Below are 12,671 nucleotides of genomic sequence, written 5' to 3' on the forward strand. Positions count from 1 at the left end.
CCAGCTGCGCATGCGCCCGTCCCCGCCGCTCCCGTCCAGCGCCCGGGAGAAGGGGCGGGGCAGCGGGGATGACGAAAGGTCGGATGAGTGACACCGGCACGCAGGGCTTCGGGGTGGGGCGGGGCGGGGCCGAGGCAGGGTGGGGGAAACTGCGCCTGCGCGGTTCCCCGAGCGCTACCGCGCCGGTCCGCCGGCCCTGGGGAGCGGCGGAAGTGGCTGTTGGGCGGGCGCGCGCGAGGTTGCCGTGGCAACGCCGTGGCAGGCCCGGCCCGGTCGCTCTCCCTCCTTCGGCGGCGGCGGTGCGGTGTCACGGACGCAGCCGCGGGGCACGGGCGCGGGGCCGCGTCCTACGGGGGCGGGGGTCAGGCAGCCTGGCGGGCCGGGCAGCCTGCCTGCGGTGTGCCCGAGCGGGCCTCCGCGCCCCGGGGTGCTGCGTGGCGGGGCCCAGTCCGGGGACGCCGTTCGGTCGGGGGTGCATAGCACAACCTTCGGGTCCAGCCTGGGCCGCACCCGGGGGGGGACCAGCCTGGCTCCGTGTGCTGCTCGGCTCTTTCGCTGCCCAGCAAAAAAAAAGCGCCGTCTTGAAGGTGACTCCTGAATTTTTAGTTAACTTGTTTTAAAACAAAACAAAAGGCTCTCGGTTAAAACAAACATCCTTTCTTGCAGCCTGCTTCCTTGAGGAGGTTAACACACCAGGTCTTCCTTCTGAGCTTCGAGACTTACTCCTGCTATCTGGGACACTGCGGGTGTTTCTTTTATGCTGTGTGGGTGTTTGTTCGCTACGTTGGGAACAGCTGCACGCACCATGCACTTTCTTTGTTTGGATTTTTCTGGTCTTCTCGCCGAGGCACTAGGAAGTCTGAGGCTATGAGGACATAAAATAACATTCTGGATCAACAACAAACAGTCTTTAGCCCAAACAGACCCAAAATACAAAAAACTCATTCAAATAACCTCTCAGAAATAATATATTTTATGTAATGGGGCATCAGTTTACAAAAATAATGTTAGAATACCAAGAAAATCTGCCTACCAAGGGTTTAAGAAGTATTACTGTTATTTGTGACACTCAGATGATATATCTTAGTGGATGATAACATCAACAAATAATATGTAAAAACATACAGGCTCAGGCTCCCAATTCTCTTTCCTCAGATTCAATTTTGCAGATTCCAGCATTCATTTTCGTTCATAATGTCTCACTAGAACCTGTACTCAGAACAAACATTGATTCTCCGTATGGCCCACATGGAGCTCTGCTAGGTATAGTAATGCTTCAAGTGGGTTTTTTCTGCAAGAAAACATCTGCTGTATCACCGCTATTTATTCCCTCCTTTATCCCCATATAAAATGAGTTAGTGAACCAGAGCGTGCCTAGGCTGTAGGCCATTGGACCAGTCATTAGAAACTTAAATTAGTTCAACAGTGCTGATCTACTGGATTGCATCAAATCCACCAAAAGCATGGAACAGCAAAGATGCATCGTTTGCTGCTATAGAAAAACAACCACTCACGGGGGAAAAAAAGCCACAGCAGTAAAGTAATAGGACAACTGTGTGAGTTGAAATCTAAACTCTATACCGTGACCCACGCTATTACTGGAAAGTCTATAGCATAGCCCTGCTTTGGCTCTTGCCCTGCTGAGTACTTATCTCAGTTGCATGCATTTTAACAAGAAATCCTTTCTATGTCTCGGCAGATGCTGAGTACTAGTGGCTTTTGGCCAAAACTGCTTTTCTAGCTAGTATTGGCCAGTGTGTGCTGGTTGCCTGTCTAGAAGCCCTGTATCAGATTGCCTTTGACAGATAGCAGAAATTAAGGATGAGAGAGAATTATGATTTTTTTTTTAATTGTCACTACCATTTCCTTAATCATTGCCCATTTTTAAAATAAAATAATAAAAAATGGGTCTCAGATTATTTTTTTTTCTCATGCTCTGTACTGTTTGAGCATGCAATTCTGCCTATAAAAGACCTCCTTTTTGGAACCAAAACTAGGATGCTTAAAGTCACGTTTTTGGTAATACCTACCATCTAATTAAAAGCATAAAGCTAGTACCTGGGTCCAGTCCTTTCCAGATGACTCTCCGTAGCTAGAGTTTGCAATTCTTCCAAAGTTTAGTTTCCAGTCTTTCCATGCTTAGTTATTATAGGGCTTTAAAAGTATATACTTCAAAGAAGCAAGTAGATGCAAATCCCAGAGAGTTTATAGTCTAAATTTGGCTCAGTTTAAATCTAAAGGATTTGAATTGTTATCACATCTGTTTCTCATGGCAGTATGTGACTACTGTGAAGATCAGTCTGTAATCTTGTCCTCTAATTTATTCTTGAATGTATTCTAAAATGATGCCAGTCTAATTTAATATGGCTTATTTTTTCCAAGGTCTTTCAGTTTGGTACTTTTCTGCTTCATCTAACAAGAATGCTTCCTTCCGTCAAAATTCAGACAGTTCATTTGCATTGTCCAAAACTAAGGTTAATCGCCCCATATAAAAATGTTTCATTTTTACTGTGGAGATGAATGCACCTCATGAGCAAGTTGATATTTGAACTTCAGCATAATTTTCAGATATTCTGCTAAAAATTAAAACAATTATAGTACAGTAAAAAAGGAAGACCAAAATACAGCGTATTGGAACTCATGTCCGTGAGTTCTATCCACTGACCTATCAGTTTTAAGTAACATAAATAAGATCTCTTCATTATTAATCATATATTAAATTATTGCATGACTCCTTCAAATGTTTATGATTAAGTCAAAATATTTTTCAATGGTAGCCTTTTGCACTTCGGTTCTCATGAAGATCAATTCTTTAAAAAAAATAATATTCTCCATTACTAATGTTTGTTTACAGTTTTCTTTTCACTCAGATTGGAAAGTGTCCTGAATGTTCTGGCCTGAGACAGACGGCATAACTCGTCTTCCTGCCCCAATTTTTTTTTTTTTTTCAAAGAACTGCCACAAGAAAAGAAGCACACTGTTTGATTTGTATGTGGCACTCAGTACTTTTTGCTGAATTTCTCCTCTGGCTCTGCTCAGACACATGCATTCCAGATGGTACTTAAAAAAGCAAGTTTGTGACTATTATCTACACTCTTGCTAGCATATAGCAGATCACATTATGCAGTGACATTTGGAAAGAAACTGAGGCAAAAAGCCTATTTTTGTTTCCAGCTTCGGTCAAGTCTATCTATCAGGAAACACAACCATGATTTTCAAGTGCAGAACAACTTAGTTCTTATATAAATAACTTTCTCTTAGGAGAAAGGACAACATGTTGTAATTCCTTTTGAATAAAGTAACCATTTTTCCCCGATAAACATTTTCTCTTGAAATTTGAGATCCAGATCCTTTCTTAAGTCACACACCCATCTTCCAGTTCCTTCCAGTCTAAGCTATTTTGCCCAATCACTTCAAAGTACTAGCAACATGGTTGCCAGATAAATTGCTTTTTTGTGCCATCAAAGAAGAAATTCAGGACAGTCACAGTAGTGCTTCTATCATGTGAAGCAGAAGAAACATAACATCATTTGTAATTTGATTAGAACCTGTGTGCTCTAAAAACTTCAACATTTCAAGGCAGATAATCCAAAGTTTGTCCAATATGTCGGACCTTCTCTGAGGAACAATTTCAGCCTCTGTTTACAGCAAGTCAGCTCTGCTGTGGCTGTATGGAAGAGCAGCAGGTGGTAGAAAGGGACCTCCTACTGCAAGTGCACACAGACAGAAGTTTTCAACTGTAAGCCACAACTGCCTTTAGGTGATCCATAGGTGTAATGGTTTCTGAAACTGGCATTCAGCTGCCACCACAAAATCAGCATGGTACTCTCTTCTGAACGTTAGAATACAAACATTTGCACTCTAGCTGGTACTTTAGACTTCGTATTTTCAGTATGGGCCACCTGGCACAGATCCCACATGAAGTACATGAAAGATACAAATAACTGAAAACATCGCATTCCTCCCACTTCAGCTTTTTGTTCACAATACATCATTTTTTCAGTAGCTCCAGGCAGTAAGGTTTTGTTATTTGCTGGGAATTCTTTAGATGGCAAGTGAAAGATGTTTTCTACCACTTTATTTCATTTGAAGAACACAAAGAGACATAACTGAGGCCAAAAAAAAAGTTTAGATTTCTGAAATTGCAATGGAAATTCAGCTCTCAACATTTGCTAATACTGGATAGGTAGAATGTTGTTAGGATCTGACACAGCAAATCATGCACCACATAATCAGTACAAATAAACTTGTTTGTATTGGGGTTTTCAAGGTCTCTGTAATTTTGTTTCTTAGAATGAAAAGTATTTTTTCCCAGCTTAGGAGAAATGGTGTAGGAATTTCAAATTATCTGTAGACTCAGCATTCTTGTACTGGCCTTTGTGACTCAATTATGTATCAGCCCACTTCTGCTGAACAAATTTTAAAAGATTTAAGTTTGTTGTTATTCAAGAAGAAAACTTTGAAAACATCCTCCCTTTCTCCTCCTAGCACATTTTGTTTCTAGTAAACTGAAATATGCGTTTAGCCATTTGTAATATTAATTTTCTGGAAAGTATGGGGTTTTTTAAACTGCAGCTTACCGGATGAAGTTTTTCTTGCATACTGGCACTTAATAGCTTTCAGATTTAACCAACAAACACCAGTAGTGCTTTCTTGGGCCTGAATGTTTCAACTTGCTGCTCAGTTGCAGTCTTTCTTCTCTCCTGTCTTCTGTTACACTCTTCCCACACATTTCTGCCTTTCTCCTCCCAACCTGCTAGCCACAATTTGTGGTCATTTTTAACTTGTAAAGTTGATCAGAAGGGTGAAACTGATGAAACTGGCTGGTAGTAGTCCAGGGAGAAGAGCACAAGGACAGCTCTGCAAGGAAGGGAGAGGCTGAAGGCAAGCATCAGAAATACAAAAGAAACATTGATTTTTAAACAGATTTTCAGTCAAATCCACCAACTTTATACATACTTTAAGTGCTGATGCTCTACAGCATTTTAATTGAGAACAATCTTACATTAATGTAAACTTTGAAGAAATGAAAGTATACATCAGATCTCTATCAGGGTGGTGATATTCATGTAATACTTGCCCTGGGAGTAGTTCAATAGTAAAATGCTGTTAGGATAATTTTGTCTGATCCATAGAACCAGAAAGGTGTATAATGCTGATGTATATGAAAACTATCTGTTATTGATAACGTCTGAAAGCATTCCCAAAATGCAATGCAGAAGGAGTTTCACCATTTCTTACCCATTATAACCCACCATAAATTTCTCTAAATAGAGAACTTTTTAAAAAGAGTACATAATTAAAATCATTTAGGAATCATGAAACCTTCTTTAACTGTGGCTCTGAGGCTAGTACATCTCTGGAAGATAAAATACAAATTAACTAGATTTTGGCACACTGTAGTAATTAGATGGATTAGAATATTTTAGAATTCATAATGAGGGTGTTAAGTATATATTGTTGGTCCAGTTGTCGTTAGGCTATTCAATTTTACCTCCCTCCTTTTTATCCAACTTCTCAGGCTCCTGTGATGTCAATTAATATCATTATTTTCCATGTATTGACATAAAAGGTATATTTACATCAAAACTACTGTTTTACTTATCTACTCATAACATAGTTGTGCTGTGTTTGTAGGCATAAGTCTTTTGAGTTAAAATTGTCAAAGGAGACAAATCTGATTCTTTGGCAAGTGTATACTTGCAGGCTTTCCTACAAGTTTTGCCATACGGCAAAACTATTAATGGGCTCCTGGTAAGCCCTAAAACCTGTGGGTATCTATTAAATAATGGCACCCGTCTTCATCACAGGATTTCTTACTGTCTCTGCCTCATAACTTCCCAGTAGCAATGCAGAGTGCTGAGCTTTCAGAGGAAAATAATGACATGTTTCAGCAGAGACAAAGAACCTTTTACGCCACTGGGCTTCTGAGGCAGGCTCTGCACACATCACCGGGAAAGTACCCACCTTCCTTCTGGATATATTACAGCTACAGGGCTAACTGTACCGAATGTACCTATCAGTGTTTTTCACAAGTTTGGAAACAGTTTTGCACAGAATGAAGCTTCTCCAACAGCCATTCTCACTGTTGGTGTCTGTCTCTGACACTACAGTGGCAATATGTAGCTGCCATTTTGCAAACCGCCGTCAGCGGCTGTGTCTGGCCCCCAAAGGTGCAGTCACCCCATGGTGACATATCAAAAGACAGAAGGTACAAGTTGTACCTTGCTCCCAAACACTGTTGTTGCAGCACAGAAGACTCTTTTGAAAGAGTATGGAAAATTATATCAGGATTATACCTTGATACAATTATAAGTGATGTCTGGAAACAAATCCTGACACTTTAAAAATTTGATTCCATACTCAGAATTACATTGACTTCCAACCTAACTGGCTTCTGTTAAGTGTCCTCCAAGCCTTCATAGAAGCTGTCCCCCAAAGCATGGTGTTTGAAAGGGGAGTGAAGAGAGCAGCATACCTCTTACCCAAGTTGAGCATGTCATTAAAAATAAATTCCACTCTCTGTATAGAAACAACGCGTCATGGTAAAGTAAAAGTCAGCTCATTGAAAGTGGATGAAGGATCCCCATTAGTGTGACATGACTATAATGAATATTCTTACTGCAAGGTAACCTTCTTGAAGGCAAGGCTGAAATCTTGGGGAAAAAATGTGGAATAGAGATTCTGAGTCAAACTATGTAACATTAATGGATGTTGAGCAAGGTTTCCCAGTGGCATAAATCAGCCTGCCGTTAAATCAAGTACTGGAAGTTAGTAGAAATACAGTATTTCATGTCAGATAAGTATCAGGTCTTAAAATCTTTTACTTTTAGGCATGAAAAGGCAGTTTTCTCACTGAATGAGCTTTTTCTTTAGCTATGCACTTTTCCTTTGTGAGTTCTTACATTTCACAATTCCTGTTTGCAGTTGCTTTACACTTCAAAATGGTCATTTAAATATTTTTCAGTACAAAGTGTCTGGGACTATCTATCTGTTGAAATTTTCTTCTGGATATTTTACTGTTATATATAGGTATGGCTATATTTATTTCTTTCATCAAATAGAACAATTAATTAAACCATTTAAGTGGGCTACATGATTTATACAGAATTATGATAGAAGTTAGAGCAACATGGTGGATCAAAATAGCTATTAAATAAAGAATGAAGCCAAATGCTGTTCAGCCATAAAAAACTATATATTATATATACAGTATAATAGCTATACTATCCAATTTCTAGTACTATTAAACATGTCAGCATAGTTTCTCTGTCTTTATAATCATAAATTATTTTTACAGGATACTGTAATTTCATTCTGTTAATAATAAAGATCTGCTTTATACAATATAACCCCCAAACAATAAATTGCTGTAGATGAATGAATCATACTTTATATGAAGGGTACATTTATAAATACTTCATGTGGAATTAATAGAAGATCAATAAATGTTATTAGTAAGTTACAGCTACATATAGAATAAGCTGAAGGTGCCTGGAAGCATATAAGTGGAAGACATATACTGAGGTCATAAGGAAGCTATAGACATATTGGCTTTTACGGCAGTCTTGAAGAGTGACCAAGATGCAGTTTGATGTATGTTTGTAGACTGATGAACCAGAAGAGTCTCCTCTGGTTGTCACTCTTCTGTGGACAAATGACATGACCTGGAACAGATCAGGGATGATGACGGCAAGCTAGAGAGAGAAGCTCAGGAAATAGAACCTCTCTTTCCATTTGCCCTCTACTCATTTAGGCTTCATTTACCTTCTCCTTTTACCCTCTGCTTAACACTGGTGAGGTCACATCTCAAACACTTTTATAAAGGCTGGGCCCTGCCCCATACAAGGAAGTTGTTGGCAGACTGCAGAGGACTACTAAACCGTTTGATGAGGGAGTTGGCGTATATGGCATATGAGGATAGGCAAAGTGAACTGGACTTCAGCCTAGAGAAGAGAAGGCTCCGGTGGGCTCTAAGAGCAGTCTTCCACTATTTAAAGGGGGCTTTAGAAAAGATGGGGCTTTAGTAAAGACGGGGCCAGAATAGTGAAAGAACAAGAAGCAGCAGTTGCAAGCTGCAGTGAGGGAAATTTTGATTTAAACATAAGAAAAAAAGCTTTACCATGATCATGGTTTAGCTCTGGAACAGGTTGCCTAAGGGTCAGTGAATCTTTACCCTCCGAGATTTTTAAAAATCAACTGGATGAGTAGGAAATAATGTTTCAACATTGTTAACAAATCCATGTGAAAGATCCCATGGATGTCAGGGCCCTGAGAGGCCAGTAAGCCTTAATTGCCCTGATGAGCCTCACTTGGGACCCTCACCCTCTTCCCAGGGGCCCTGGAGTCCCATTTCTGCTCAATCCTGCCTGAGCTATGCTATGGGTAAGTTTTTGCCCAGCCCTGTCCCTTGCTGATTTGCTAATGGGACTTCTTGGGCTGATCTTGGAGCTGACCCATCACTTTGCATTCATCTGATGGTCACTGGGCAGTCACCAGACCCTGTTCCTGTCAACCTGGCCCTGCTCACCTTGCTCGGGGGTGGCGGGAGGGTGCCTGGTCGGTGAGGGCACTGCCTCTGCCTGTGAGTGGTCACCCTCAGCTCCTGGCTCGTCTCCCCTCATGGAGCAACCACGCTCTCGCTGCCCCCTGAAAATGGGACTGGAAGGTGATTTACTTTAAAACAATGCTGAGTTCACTCATGCTCTCTCATGCTCTCACAGACAAGCACCAGGACATGTATACCCAGGTAGTCTGTCCAGCATGCAGGCATCAGGATGCTTGAATCCAGGTGGTCTGTCCAGGAGTCCTCTTGAAGGACAAGGACACCGGCTATTGAGACCTCACCTTGTCTCCTGGTCTCTTCTTAGGTTGGGAGCTATGTGCTGATTTTTGCACATGCCTTTTTGTACCCTTTAGGTCATCTCAGTGATGAGTTTCTCCATCCTATCCCACCTCTCACCTCCATGAGTTGTCAGCATTTACTCACTGTTCTTTGTCTCTGACCTGGGTGTTCTGAGAAGCTGATATCTATGTGCTCAGAGCATGATAAACTGCTAATCCCTAGGTGCCTTCAATACGAGGTCATTCCTATTGCTTTTCTCCTGCCTTTGATCCTTCCTGCTGCTGCTTCCACACCACATGATCTATCCATGAAACTAGCCCTGCCTTGAGCAGCAATGTTGGACTTGATGATCTGCAGCAGCTCCTGCAGTTTACCTTTCTTATAGTTCTGTGGCATAGTCATAATAATGTAATGCAGGCAAGGCTTGTGTCTGTGAAAAAAAGATTTTAGGATATCCATCTCCTAGAAAACATTTATGATAGCAGTACTGAGCACCAGGGATACTGGCCTCTTGGGAGTCTGTTATGTGAGTGAAGTGGTGACAGGAATTATGAGGAGTGGAAAAGACATCTGGTTTTAGCACAAAGAAAACAAAATTTGATTAAAAAGTACACAAACAAAAGAAGGAATAAGTTAAAGAGTAGGAAAACATTGCTAGCTAGAAGAAAGTATTTATATTAATAAAAAAAGGATATAAAAACGACTGTGTCTCATCTGTCTGAGAAATTGGATATAAACAGTAAAAAGCAATTGAAGTATCTACGCAGTAATTATGAGGGGGTTACACAAAAGAAAGAAATTAGAACAACCAATGCAGAATATGAAACTAGATGTTATAGGAACAACAGAGACATAGTGAATAGCAATCATCTTTGTAAAGCATAAAATGTTTAGAAATAAGTAACTAGAAATCACACCTTCAGAATAAATGTTAAAGGCAGTTTGGAGTGGAACAGATATTGCTAAATGCTAGAGCCTATAAATGGGTATCACCTATAAAAGGGGATACAAAGAGAAAAAAAAATAGTTTTACTATCCCTCTTGATGACTGGTTGTTAACAAAGAAAGTTTCCTGAAGGGATTGAATGAAGTTTGCCAGAGATCTCCCCTCAGGTTTCGATTTAGACATAGATGCAATTCACTTAAGTGTTAGTCTGCCATTCTGGTATAGATTGGAGAACAAATGGTAAAATTTAGATATTTCTGAGCCTGGTATCTGACAAGAGCATGCACCAAACAGCCACAGAACCAATCAGAAATGGTGCTATATTAGACTTGCTTTGTGATGTGATGTTATTGAAAAGGTGGTCATTGAAAAATACTTTGAAATGAGTGATCAGAAATTAGATCAGCTATAATTAAATGATAGTGTAAACAAAAGCAGCTTCTAAGGGCCTCAACTGCAAAAGGTCAGTTGATGTGATGTCATCCACGTAATGTGCCCATGAAAACAGAAAATGCAATCATCAACTGTATCAAAGTACCTCCAGTGGAGGTACTGACAGAATGTAAATGAAGTCTCATTAATGTCTGAAATTCTGCAGCTATGTCTATATTAGTAAATAAATGGCTCATAAGCTTAAATTGCATTCCCCCTTCCTAACAGCCACACCTAAAAGAGAAGTCCAGGATTCATCTCAAAGCATCTACTGGGAATGGCCATAACTTGCTCTGTCCCCCGAACCGTGCATTGTCCAGAGGGACATTAGATGGTGTGGGCTAAAGTTGTGCCAGCGAACAGGCTAGTGTTTTGATAGTATGGATGATCCTGTTCTTGTGCCCTCATGCCCTGGTAATACCTAATTTTTTATTGGTATAAATATCATCTGTACAGCTTTCCATTCCTAGAAACACAGAATTGACTTGCAGTACGGGGAGGTGGGAGTACTGAGAGGATCGGGAGAACAGGGAGCCAGTTTATGTCACGAGAATAAAAGGGATTGTTGTATTTAAGTTAACGAAACAAAAGCACAGAGGGATATGATGCAAGAGAGGTAAATGCCAGAGAAGGTGAAGATTCAGTTCAGCCAACTGGCAGTAATGACTCAGGGACAAACATATATAACCTTTTCACAGGAAAACTGAGGCTAGAAATTAAAATTTCCAAACATCAGAAAACAATGACTCTAGGATAGGAAATGCAAAAGTCAAAAGAACTCACCAGCTGGTTTTCATATAAAGCTTGGTTAGTTTGTGAAGGGGGTAATATAACATGATTAGCAGATTGTTTCCGATTCGACATTGCTAAAACCTGTGATTTTATTTCCTAAATCTTTACAGATAATCTCTATTCAGGAAGAGCATTTCTATTTCAAATGAAGATAGCTAAAACCTGTTTAAGCTATTTTGTTATCGTTTCAGTGCAAAAAAAGCATTAGTAATTTTTCTGAGTTGTAACCTTTTCTAAACTCATATACTGTGGTGGGCATAATTATATTTGTTCCTAAATTATACTATGATGGGCCTAGTTCTGAACTGCTTTCTCAATCACAGCTTCCCCTAAGCTGTGAGATTCTAGTCAGCAAAGCAGCAGAGCAATCAAACTGAGATCAAAAGACAGGAGGGCCTGGGCCTGAGTAGGAGTTAGGCAAGGCATACTGGAAGACAAGTGATAAAAGAGGAAAATACACACTGTTAGCCTACCGGAGACCCAGGGTGCCAGGAAACAGTAAGGTTTGTAATGCCTCCAGCCGCTATCCAGAGAGATCAATGGAAAAAGTCTTACATCTTTGGGATTTGAAATTTCCAGTGGAGTTTCTCTTGCTTAAGTTGTCCTAGTCTAAGTGGACTAGGCCTTCTAGTCTTAAAGAAGGTCAATAAATGGGTAAGACTGAGAAGGAGATGAGAACATAGCCTGCGCCTAGTTTGTAATAGGCTGCCAAGGTTAGCCGCTAGCAAAAGCTTACAGTGGTACATCCAATGCAATATTTATAAAATTAATACAAGAAAATATGAAGCATCTAATGCAAGACTGACCCATGGCAGTCATGGTCAGAGTCAGGTCAAGCGCTAAGTAAGGTACATAAAAACCTTGGTATTTATGTAGATAATATCCCCACATTTAGACAGAATTTTCTCCAGTAATATAAACCCTGTATGTCATTGCGTAAAGCCACTACTACTGTCTTATGATGACAAGGGAACATTTTCTCCCATATGCAGGTTGTCTCCAAATTGTCTGCCCCATAATTCGTCACTACAGGGCTTCCAGCACTTTCTGTTGACATCTATTACTGGTCAGTGTTTCATTCTGTGATACTATGGCAACACATTTTAATATAAAATATGTCTAATAGAAATAGCAGCAACATGAAAGCAGTAGCAGAAATTAAGATATAGTGCACAATAATAAAGGATGCAGTAAAATAAATTGGCATTGCCGTACCGGTCTCCCTTCTTTGTAGGTCTGCAGACTCATCTGTTACATTGTGGAACATTTTTCAAGCTTGCCTTCTATTGACATGGTGCAAAAGATAAAGGAATTCTTGACTCTGGTGAAAGTGCAGGTATTTTAGAATCAGCTTTAATTTGCCGGAAGAGCTTTCATGCTCACTGTAATAGTTATGTCAAAAAAGCCGCAAGTAGTGATTTCAAATTAAATACTGCAAGCCCAAATTTCATCTTACAGTTAGGAAAGAAAAAGGGAATTTTCACTTTTTACTGTTGTTCTTCCCTTTGCCTAAAGTGCCCTTCTTGTTGCCATCAGAAATATCTTTGTGTACCTGATGTTCAGATAAAGAGGGGTTAATCAGATCTAAATATATACATGTATATATGTATATGTGTATACATATCACAATACTGTTTAATAAGCAGGAAGCCACAT

This window comes from Harpia harpyja, chromosome 5 (genome assembly GCF_026419915.1).
Source record: "Harpia harpyja isolate bHarHar1 chromosome 5, bHarHar1 primary haplotype, whole genome shotgun sequence".
NCBI classification, from domain to species: Eukaryota; Metazoa; Chordata; class Aves; order Accipitriformes; family Accipitridae; genus Harpia; species Harpia harpyja.